This window comes from Mytilus californianus, unplaced genomic scaffold, assembly GCF_021869535.1.
Source record: "Mytilus californianus isolate M0D057914Y unplaced genomic scaffold, xbMytCali1.0.p SCAF_8, whole genome shotgun sequence".
NCBI classification, from domain to species: Eukaryota; Metazoa; Mollusca; class Bivalvia; order Mytilida; family Mytilidae; genus Mytilus; species Mytilus californianus.
In genome coordinates this window covers 6,035,282-6,047,543 of record NW_026262734.1, presented here as the reverse complement: position 1 = coordinate 6,047,543, position 12,262 = coordinate 6,035,282, and positions in this window count along the sequence as shown.

Sequence of the window (12,262 nt, the reverse complement as noted above, 5' to 3'; positions counted from 1 at the left end):
ACATCACCAGACAGGCCACAACTGCTTTAGTATGCTATCGCATCCACATAATTTAAAAAATTATCATTATTTGACATCACAGTCGTTCCTGTTAAATGTTGACCTCTCAAAAGAAAGTGATTGTTGTGTAATGTCAATAGTTCAAGTCAATTAAAAATATCACAAATAGTAATAAGGTGTTATCAGAACAATATAAATCACACTAAACCATGCTAGAATAAGAATTAAGGTATCCTAAGCATACATGTAATTCTTATAAGGATGTCCTAAATATTAAACAAATTTAACATGTAAGTTTATTGGCTACAGTGTGATGACTGTCAACTGGACTCATCATTAACTGAATTTGTGACAGAAAAAAAACTATGTTTTAGGTATGCCAAGCTTAAAACACAACATACTTACATTTCTCCTAATTTTGAAGACATGTAATGATGTTGGAGCAAAATTGACTTAATTCTTGCGATGGACACGTCTCAACGCTGGGAAATCACAATTTAAACACGACATTAAACAGAACATTCAATTATTTACAGTGTGAAAGTCAGCATCTTTAAGACATGTTATTGTCTAAAAGCATGAAAATGTTATGTATTATGTATGATAATTTTGGAACAACGCCATTTTTAAATATTTTTTGAAGGAACATAACTCTACTACTAAACGTGTATTTAAAATAAACCACGGCCACTGACAGTGTATTTAAAATAAAACACACCCATTGACCTATTATTAAATATACTCGGTTCCCACATGTTCACTTTTAACCAATGATATTCCTAGAAGTGTATATACAAGGTAAAATAAGTTTGAAGATTATATGGTTGCATTAGTATTTATAATTCTTCTTTTGAGAATATTGTATGGTCGTTTGGATTAAACAGAAATATCCAAGTGTTGAATTTGACAGATGATAATCGTAAACTGATAATGTATGCCTGTGCACATGTTGGTGTACTGTTTGATTTTGAGAATAATAGACAGCATATATTACAAGGACATGTAAGTGTTATTTCTAAAGGAATCACATTACTGGTACTAGATTTCCTTTTTTGAACAGCAAAACATCTGAACATAATACTACCATGAAAATATTTCTAGAATCTCATTATAATTATAGTAACCATGAAAAAAAGAATTTATAAAAAAATGAATAATTAAACTAATACCTAACACAATACCATTTTTACCTTTTATGGATTCACATATACATGTATATGATTCTAATATATCTAAAATACATTAGGTTCTTTAGGGGCATCTTTTTATTTTCTTGATTTTTATTTTCCAATTCTCAAAACAACACAAAAATGAATTGCTGACATTTATAAATTAATTATAGGTAGTTTTTTTTATTGAAAATTGTAGATTCCTTATAATTGACCCTAACAAGTGATGTTTGGTGACATACATTAGCTACATGTAGTACCATTATCCTTTATTATGATACAAATATATATGTATGTTAATATTTAGATCAAACAGGAATAACAGGATACTAAAGTTAAGTTAGTGTACATTGTAATATAGAATATGTATACTAGATATAATATGGTTTTTCAATTCTTTTTGTCAGTCAAACCCCTTGACCTCTACATGTGTTAGTGAAGATAAAAGATGGTTAGCTACAGGAGACAAGGAAGTGAACAGTATGGTCACTATCTGGGACACTTACACCGGGTAAATAACAGCAATTTTGGCTATGCTTTGCATCATGTAAATTTGTTGTTACAATATCTTAAGACTTGATTAACCAATTTGGCCATTTTCCAATATTGATGTATTTAAAACATTCTAAATGCGAAAATATCTTGCTTTACCATTGAAATATTTCTATCAAACTATTACATGATGTTAAGCAATCATCAACGAATCAAACTATTACAGTTATGTCAGTAAAGAAAATAGAACCTTTAGAGTTATTTCCCTTTGTCATAAAAAATTTCATTTGTTTTTCTGTAGAGGGTATTTTTAAAAAAAAATCTTGTTACGACAAATTGAATAAGGTTGGACTCAGTATTATATGTTTCATCATGCATTAGTTATTTATTGAATATTGTTTTTAACTTAAACGTAACATGAAAGACATTACCAGAAATTGTGACTGTCCCTTGTATTATCTGATAGATGCTAAGCCTAAAAAAAATATGATTATAACAAACTTTAAGTTGTCAGTAATTTGACTAAGACTTGTTATCGTAATATCTCTCTTAAACTTGAAAGCATTATACTTTTATTGCAGATCATGCTTAAACTTGTCTGTGTAAATAATATAGTGCAGTGGTGCAATAATTCTTTAATACCTAAGTATCCTCATGTAAACTAAAGTATCTCAAAAAGCATTTGAATTATCAGACAGTCTGCTGAAATAGTAATTATTGGTATAAGTTTTATCCCTGACTGTGTTATAAAATAAATTGCAAAAAAAAGTGAAAAAAATCAATATGTTGACACCCATCTCATCTGACATTTAATTTTCAAAACATTATAAATAGAGTTTTCAATATATTTTTCTTCACTCAAATAAACACACATTGCCATATCAGCTCACTACATTATAGCTGGCGTTGATATTGACCTCTGTCCTTCTATTATAATTTGACAAACAAAGAAGAGATATATTGAACATTCTTTTTTTGAGATTTTAGATATGCCTACATTAATTGAGCCTTCTTGTTTCAGGTTTTGTCAATATGGAATTGGACTGTAGATGGGGAATCCCCTATGTGTACAGCCGAGTTGAATCCTAAGTTTGGATTACAGAATTTTATTTTTAATTAATCCTGATGATATACACTATCTGGTGACGAACAGTGAATCACAAGTCATATTTTATCATTGGGTAAGTGAGAATTACATCCTATCTATAAAGAAAATTGAAGTTTTACTAGACTACAATGCATGCCAACAGGACACATGCCAGGTTATTATTTACAACTATCTTATAAACAAATCAAACCAGGAATAAAACATAAAAAAAACAGAACAGAATATTAACAGTTGGTCAATGTAGGATGTAATTTGTGTTTTTTATTGGCCAAAACATCAATGTCATTATATTCATAATTTTAAAACAAATTTGGCAAGTTGATATTTCACTGCTTGGTAAAATATGCTCTCCAAAATCCTGACATATATAAAGAGTTCTGAACTACATTATTAACTGACAGAAACTGGATAATCAATAATTAATTTCAGTTCTCAATTAATTGATTAAAATTAGTTTGGTTGTGTTGTCTCATTGGCACATACCCCGCATCTTGTTTTCATACGTACAGTGAATGTTTTCTTATAGAATGATGGACACATGGAATACTATGCCCCACCTCTGACTGACCAGGATTTCAACAAACAGGTTGGAAGATATAGCCAGTCTATTTTCCAGAGAAACAGCATTCGAGTTTTGACAGCTACACATATAGGGAACCTGGTAGTCTGGGACAACAATAAACCACTTACTAAGTGTAGGTTGAATTTAACATATGAATAACGTAACAGATATCAGCTGCACTACGTACGTGCTCAGGAAGGGTATGGATATCCATAACAGATATCATCTGCACTAAGTAGCTCCGGAAGGGTAGGGATATCCGTAACAGATATCAGCTGCACTAAGTACGTGCTCAGGAAGGGTATGGATATCCATAACAGATATCATCTGCACTAAGTAGCTCCGGAAGGGTAGGGATATCCGTAACAGATATCAGCTGCACTAAGTACGTGCTCCGGACGGAGAAGGATAGCCGTAACAGATATCAGCTGCACTAAGTACGTGCTCCGAATGGATAATGATATCCGTAACAGATATCAGCTTCACTGAGTACGTGCTCCGGACGGGTAGGGATATCCGTAACAGATATCAGCTGCACTCAGTTCGTGCTCCGAAAAGTTAGATATCCATAACAGATATAAGCTGCACTAAATATGTGCTCCGGAAGGTTACGGATATCCGTAACAGATACTAGCTGCACTGAATATGTGCTTCAGAAGGGTAATGATAATCATAACAGATATCAGCTGCACTAAGTACGTTCTCCGAAAGGAGGATATCTGTAACAGATATCAGCTGCAACAAGTACGTGCTCCGGAAGGGTATTGATTTCCATACCCGATATCAGCTGCACTACGTATGTGCTCCGGAAGGAGAAGGATATCCGTAACAGATATCAGCTGCACTCAGTACGTGCTCCGGAAGGAGGGGAATATTCGTTTCAGATATCAGCTGCACTAAGTACGTGCTCTAGAAGGGTACGGGTATCCGTAACAGATATCAGCTACACTAAGTACATGCTCAGGAAGGGTAATGATATTCAAAACAGATATCAGCTACACTAAGTACGTGCTCCGGAAGGAGAAGGATATCCGCAAAAGATATCAGTTGCACTAAGTACGTGCTCCTGAAGGGTATGGATATCCATACCCGATATCAGCTGCACTAAGTACGTGCTCTGGCAGGAGAAGGATATCCGTAACAGATATCAGCTGCACTCAGTACGTGCTCCGGAAGGAGAGGAATATTCGTTACAGATATCAGCTGCACTAAGTACGTGCTCTAAAAGGGTACGGATATCTGTAACAGTTATCAGCTACATTAAGTACGTGCTCTGGACGGAGAAGGATAGCCGTAACAGATATCAGCTGCACTAAGTACGTGCTCCGAATGGATAATGATATCCGTAACAGATATCAGCTTCACTGAGTACGTGCTCCGGACGGGTAGGGATATCCGTAACAGATATCAGCTGCACTCAGTTCGTGCTCCGAAAAGTTAGATATCCAGAACAGATATAAGCTGCACTAAATATGTGCTCCGGAAGGTTACGGATATCCGTAACAGATACTAGCTGCACTGAATATGTGCTTCAGAAGGGTAATGATAATCATAACAGATATCAGCTGCACTAAGTACGTTCTCCGAAAGGAGGATATCTGTAACAGATATCAGCTGCAACAAGTACGTGCTCCGGAAGGGTATTGATTTCCATACCCGATATCAGCTGCACTACGTATGTGCTCCGGAAGGAGAAGGATATCCGTAACAGATATCAGCTGCACTCAGTACGTGCTCCGGAAGGAGGGGAATATTCGTTTCAGATATCAGCTGCACTAAGTACGTGCTCTAGAAGGGTACAGGTATCCGTAACAGATATCAGCTACACTAAGTACATGCTCAGGAAGGGTAATGATATTCAAAACAGATATCAGCTACACTAAGTACGTGCTCCGGAAGGAGAAGGATATCCGCAAAAGATATCAGTTGCACTAAGTACGTGCTCCTGAAGGGTATGGATATCCATACCCGATATCAGCTGCACTAAGTACGTGCTCTGGCAGGAGAAGGATATCCGTAACAGATATCAGCTGCACTCAGTACGTGCTCCGGAAGGAGAGGAATATTCGTTACAGATATCAGCTGCACTAAGTACGTGCTCTAAAAGGGTACGGATATCTGTAACAGTTATCAGCTACATTAAGTACGTGCTCTGGACGGAGAAGGATAGCCGTAACAGATATCAGCTGCACTAAGGACGTGCTCCGGAAGAGTAGAGATATCTTAACAGATATCAGCTGCACTGAATACGTGCTCCGGAAGGGTAAGAATAACGGTAACAGATATCAGCTGCACTGAGTACTCTATGAATTGATTGATTAATCGTTGTTGTTTCACGTCAAGAGGCAAATATTATGTTACATACAGGAAGGGTACAAATTACGACGGGATCCACATGTGGAGCAGTATCCGCTTTTCCTTCTGGAGCACGTTCGATCACCCCGATTTTTTTGGTTGGGTCCGTATTGCTCAGTCTTCTGTTTTATGTTGTGTTTCTTAGACTATTGTTTGTCTTTTTGTAGTATTTCATTTCTTGCCATGGCCTTTTCAGTTTATATTCATGAGTTTGGTTATTCCGTCGGTTACTCCGGCTACTCTTTTTTTTATATACCATAGATAGAGATTTTATCTTGAAATAAGCGACCTTTAAACCGGTGAAAGAGTTATTACAAGGGTTTTTTTCACGTGCAAAGATCGTTGCATGTGCACTTAATTGTAACAGAGAGACTGGCTATTGGATAATATACATGTATATGTATAATCCGTGGTAGCCGTAGGATATCGTACTACCGAGAATCAGTCAAATATGGGTCGTCATTAATTGATGAATAAACTTTTAAGCACAGGAAGAAGTTTTATGCAACACTAACCTGACAACTGATGAGTAATCATGATAGTGACTGTGAAATTTGTGTAATAGAACTTCCATCAAATCCAGAAGTGATATCAGATATTGCAGAAGAGTCGATTATCGCCTAAATAACAGTTTTCGCGATTAGACAAAACTGTTTTCCTACCATTAAAAGGTTTTTTGATTGGATATGTAAAGAAAAACAATTATTAAAAAGTTTAAAAAAAAGGAAATGTATCATCAGTTTTGGTCGAAATAAAAACAATTCTTTCTATTATGAATTATCAAATATCTTTTATTTTGTTTGCATTTGTAATTGTAACCTCTTTATGGAATCTGAAAAAAACAAAAGAGATAAATGTAAACGCACATTTTAATTCAAAATATAACCGCATTCCTTTCTTCTTGTTATGTGTGGATATGTAATATATATTTGAAATTTTATTTTATTTTGGAACAGATGCCATTCCAGGTTGATCGCGTAAGGTAATCTGGTTATATCCAATATAAAACTTGCTCCTTAATTTTGTATGATGTCAAAAGGTCAAGGTCGGGGTCGGCTTTCAATAAACGTGTCCATTAGTGAACACTGTACTTTGCGCTCTATATGTCTCTATGTATTTTTGGTCTTTTTGATTTATGTGTCATAAACGTATCCCCTTCATGTCTTTTTACTCTTGTTTCATAAATGTATTGTGTCTTTTGACATTAGTGTGTGCATACATTGTGTCTTTGATATTAGTGTGTGCATACATTGTGTCTTTTGACATAAGTGTCTGCATACATTGTGTCTTTTGACATTAGTGTGTGCATACATTGTGTCCTTTGACATTAGTGTGTGCATACATTGCGTCTTTTGACATTAGTGTGTGCATACATTGTCTTATGACATTAGTGTGTGCATACATTGTGTCTTTTAACATTAGTGTGTGCATACATTGCGTCTTTTGACATTAGTGTGTGCATACATTGTGTCTTTTGACATTAGTGTGTTAATATATTGTGTCTTTTAACATTAGTGTGTGCATACATTGTGTCCTTTGACATTAGTGTGTGCATACATTGTGTCTTTTGACATTAGTGTGTGCATACATTGTGTCTTTTAACATTAGTGTGTGCATACATTGCGTCTTTTGACATTAGTGTGTTCATACATTGTGGCCTTTGATATTAGTGTGTGCAAAAATTATGTCCTTTGACATAAGTGTGTTCATACATTCTCTGTATGGATTCAAAGGAAAAAGTAAAATAACAAAATACCGAACTCCAAGCAAAATTCAAAACGGACAGTCCTTTATCAAATGGCAAAATCAAAAGCTAAAACACATCAAACGAATGGAAAACAACTGTCATATTCCTGACTTAGTACAGGCATTTCCTTATATAGAAAATGGTGGATTAAACCTGGTTTCATAGCTAGCTAAACCTCTCACTTGTATGACAGTATACAGTATGACAGTATTTCCTTTGTAAATACAAACAGCTTTTATCAGCAATATAAGATTACATAGTGACTTGAAATAATGAATGAGGAAGATGGTTTGTGATTGATTGGTGATTGTTGGTGTTTACGCAACTTTCATCACTCTTATAAATATCATGGTGGCCAGCTTTTATTGATGTAGAAAACCAGTGAGGTCTCAATTCGGTATGAAATTTGGCAATCCTAGTCAAATAAGGTCGTGCGACGTTCGTACTCACAACCTTAGTGTTAGAGAAAAATGAGCAAAATATGTAAAGAATAGAGAATAACGAACTAAAGTATAACGAATAACTGTGGAAAATTAATATTGATTACAGAAATGAAAAATGTACAGAATAAGCATTTTTACAGTATTTTTACAGATAAAGAAAAATGCCCTGAAAATTTAAAGAATACAGAAATTAAGGACCCTCCCCCTCTCCCCCCAATCCAGATCCTCATGTTTCCGTCTAAAGTGATTTGTGGTGTAACAACCAATCAAATTAATCTTATGTAATTCCTAATGTGTGATTTGTGGTGTAACAACCAATCAAATTAATCTTATGTAATTCCTAATGTGTGATTTGTGGTTGGCTTAACTTTCAAAGGTTTTCAGATATGCACTTCTTTAGCCTCAGTTTTAAATTGAAATAGAACCATTCCATATACTACAATTCCATGAATTTACTCACACTTTTATGGTACTTTCCTATGTTCTTGTAAATTAGTAATAAACGGTTACTTGATAAAACGGTAGTGTTGAAATTTTGTTCAATTCAGTGCTGCTGAATTTTATACTTATATTTGTACAGTGATTTATTGTTATATTCAGTACACCTTTAATTAAACAAACATTTTCTATAATCTCATTCCGTCAGGAATAAAAAAAAATGTAATATTTCTTCCATTTGGAACTTATATTATGATGGAACTTCTATTTCCTGACACATGTACATGTACCACCAAATGTCTCATTCATAACCGTAATATACAACATACTTACACATATGTTACGGACAAGCAGCCTGGCATTCAGCAATACTTTTGAAATTGTTACCATTTCCACCACATCCACCGTATATAAATTGTTCACATTGTGCCGTTTTCGAATTGTAATAGTATCTTTGAAAGCTTGCTAAACATAGTCCGGTTACCGGCTCTAGCTTACAAACTATAAAATATATTGTTTGGTTAATTTATTAAAACACTAGTTTGAAGCAGTATATTATTTTTTTTTTAAACATTTGACCAAAACAAATCTGTATTGATACATTGATACATCAATACAAATACAAAAAAAGGCATTTACATACATGTATGATTTAAATCAAGAATATTTTTTTTTGGGGGAAGGGGGGGTGGGGGTCAGGCATTTTTATTTTTAATGTCTCCCAAATAAATGCCAAGCAATATTAAATAAAGTTTCAAATTCGATTGTGGCGCTAAGCGGAAACAAACTTGTGAAATCAGGTTTTAGCTTACAAACTTCAACAATATTATATTGGTTTTGACATAAAAAATCTCTATGTCACTGTTAATGTAGTGTATGCTACTAGTTTGAAAGATCACTACCTAGGATGAATATATCCAATTCTGCTAAATAACGTGTTTCTTGATTAAAAAAGGGAGGCGAAAGATACCAAAGGGACATTCATACTCATAAGTCAAAAATAAACTGACAAGGCCATGGCTAAAAAAGAAAAAGAAAAAGACCAACAGTACACAAAACACAACATAGAAAACTAAAGACTGAGCGACACGAACCCCACCAAAAACTGGATGTGATCTCATGTTGATTAAACTTCAGGTGTGAAAACATGTATTTCAGAAACCGTGCATTTTGAATGTCAACTCTAAATAAAAGATTTTAAATTTTAATTTAAAAATGCATCATTTGATTTTGACATTAAATTCTAATTCGTGGATTTTGTTGTTATTGGCGATTCCAGAGTTTGGTGAAAGTGGGCGTAATTATCCGTAATAGTAACAAAATAAAGGCGAGCGGAGATGACTTTATTACGATGTACTGTTGTTTGTTGCTGTCTATCATGCTTCGTTTTTTAAACATAAATTAGACCTGTCAATTGATCTCTGGTGAACAATTGTCACATTGGCAATCATACCACATCTCCTTATTTTATATTTATCATTTTATTCTATAAAAAAAACGTAAAATATACAATGTAGTTTAAATCACAATTATCCTATAAGTTAAAAAAATTCCAACAGTAACAAACATGTTTTCCGTCTTTTCATACATTGCTGTAATTGCCTTAAAGGGGCATTAGCTACGAGATAAAAAAAAAATAAAATATGACTTTTGTTTGTTCAATCATTAATGACAGTGATATAGTGAAATACTAATTCGCTTTTAGCAGCCAATTTGGTTCAATTTTGTCAAAATAAGATAAGAAACATCGCTGGTGAATTAATCACTTGCAAGTGAATAATTCGAACTCATTGCATTCGTATTCGTGTGACCATTAATTTAAGCCCTTAGCTGGAGATGGGTTGCGCATGTATACAGCTTTTAAAAGGAAAATAATTTCAAAACTGAAAGTGAAATAAGGATGAATCATTTGGTTGACTGATTCGATCCCCAAAAAAAATCATTCTTACACAGGTAAAAACAACGAAAAACATACTTTTTAACCTAAAATATGAAATCAAACAAACCTAGAAAAATCCAATTGCACGTGAATGTTATATGTTTATATTTATATTTATATCGGGTTATATGACCGTCGGCCGTCTTCGGAGGTCATCTCGATGGTTAATTAGATGACGTCTAGACAAAAATACACACGAAATGTCGATACATATTATCGAGTCCATGCATTGTTAATTGTTTATTTTAGACTTTTTGTAATTTGGATATACGTTTTAGTATGTTATAAATCAAATATGAGAATTTGAGTCAAATCGTTGAAGATGAATTTGACAGCAGCTGTTAATGCCCCTTTAAAAGATACAGTTTGTTATGAAAAATATCTGACGCACAAACGTATGACGGCACTAACTAATATGTTAGAAATGTGTTATATAAGACGATGTACTATAAAATACTATAATTTTTATACTTACTTGACAAAAATTCAACAATATTAAAAAATTATACATACCATTTCCGTCGACACCATTCGGAACAAGAACAAATAGTATGAAGAAGAAAAAGAGTAATTTGATATGGCTCTCCATGATTAGAATAGTAAATGTCAGTAATGCTTGAAGTCTGCTTTATATTTAACTTGCACAACTTACACGTGATTGTTATACGTGTTGTTTTATGTTAGAAAGAGGATGTGTACGCTTTATATGATAAATTCGTTTATATTAAAACAAGGAAATTCATATTTTTTTGTTTTAACTTAATTAATGTATAAGGTAACTTCTTGGATAAAACCGACATGTAATAACGTAATCGTAGAAGAGCCTGTTTTCAGTGGATGAAAATATTTAATACGTTTTTATATGTCCGCAACTAAAGTGTTTACTTTCAATTTTTTGTTGAAGTTTAAACATAAAAAAAAAACAACTTATAAATTAAATTCAAAGTGAAGAAGGAAATGGAAAAAATAAAAGTTACCTCAAAATAAAGAGTCATACATTACTTCAAAGCAAGGTATTCATTGTAACCCTCTAGATCATCAATCCTGTTGGTTAAACTTTCATTAAAGAAAAGGGCCATTTCTTATGAACGTTGATCCCCGTTTTACGTTTGATGAATGATACAGAAAGAAAAATCTTTGATTTTCGATATGAGGCTCTTTGTTGAAAGAATGTAAATGTTCGTTAAATAAAACCAGCTATAGTGATTTGGAAAGAGTACAAATTACAGATGTTTAAGAAAATATATATATGGTCTTTCGAATCATTACTGTTGGATTCTATGAATTGACTTACTTATTTTCGAATAAGATCATTCTATGATGTAAATAACTATACATTTTTTTTACAGTCTTAGACACCTGCCAAATGTTAGTTCCGGTGAAAATAGTCACTATTGTGTTTAACTTTTTGTGACGAAATTGAAAAATTCTAATGTTCTGTATCAGGTAACATTTATCCAAAGCTGTTATTCATTACGTTATCATATTGTCATATTTTTGTTGTAATTCGAGAGAAGCTTATTGTAATTGTCTATCATTCGGTTTTATTGTAAAGATTGTTCTTTGTCTTACCATGGAAGAATTTATATTGACTCCTTTCACTTTACTTCCATGGTCTTACAGAATACCTTTTTTTTTACTGTAGATTGTGTCTGGCGTACACAATTCTTATTCTGGTATCTATGATGAGTTTATTTATATGTAATGGAAGCAAAATTGGACATTCATTTTGCAATAAAAAAACAATAGCTGTCGCGGAGAGCTGATAAGATAATAATAATATAGACATCTTTATCAATGATTTATGTTCGTTGAAGTATTGAAGAAGAACAAAATGTTAATTATTCTAAATATAAATATTTTAAGGTTAGCAAAGTTTTCTTCATTTAACTTAATTGACATATATTGTCTGTAAATACCAAGTTAAAATATGCTATTGAGCTCACACTAAGGTTGTAGCATCCACGAACACAAAGTTGGCTGTTCTGTTTGTTGATTTGCTCTCAAAA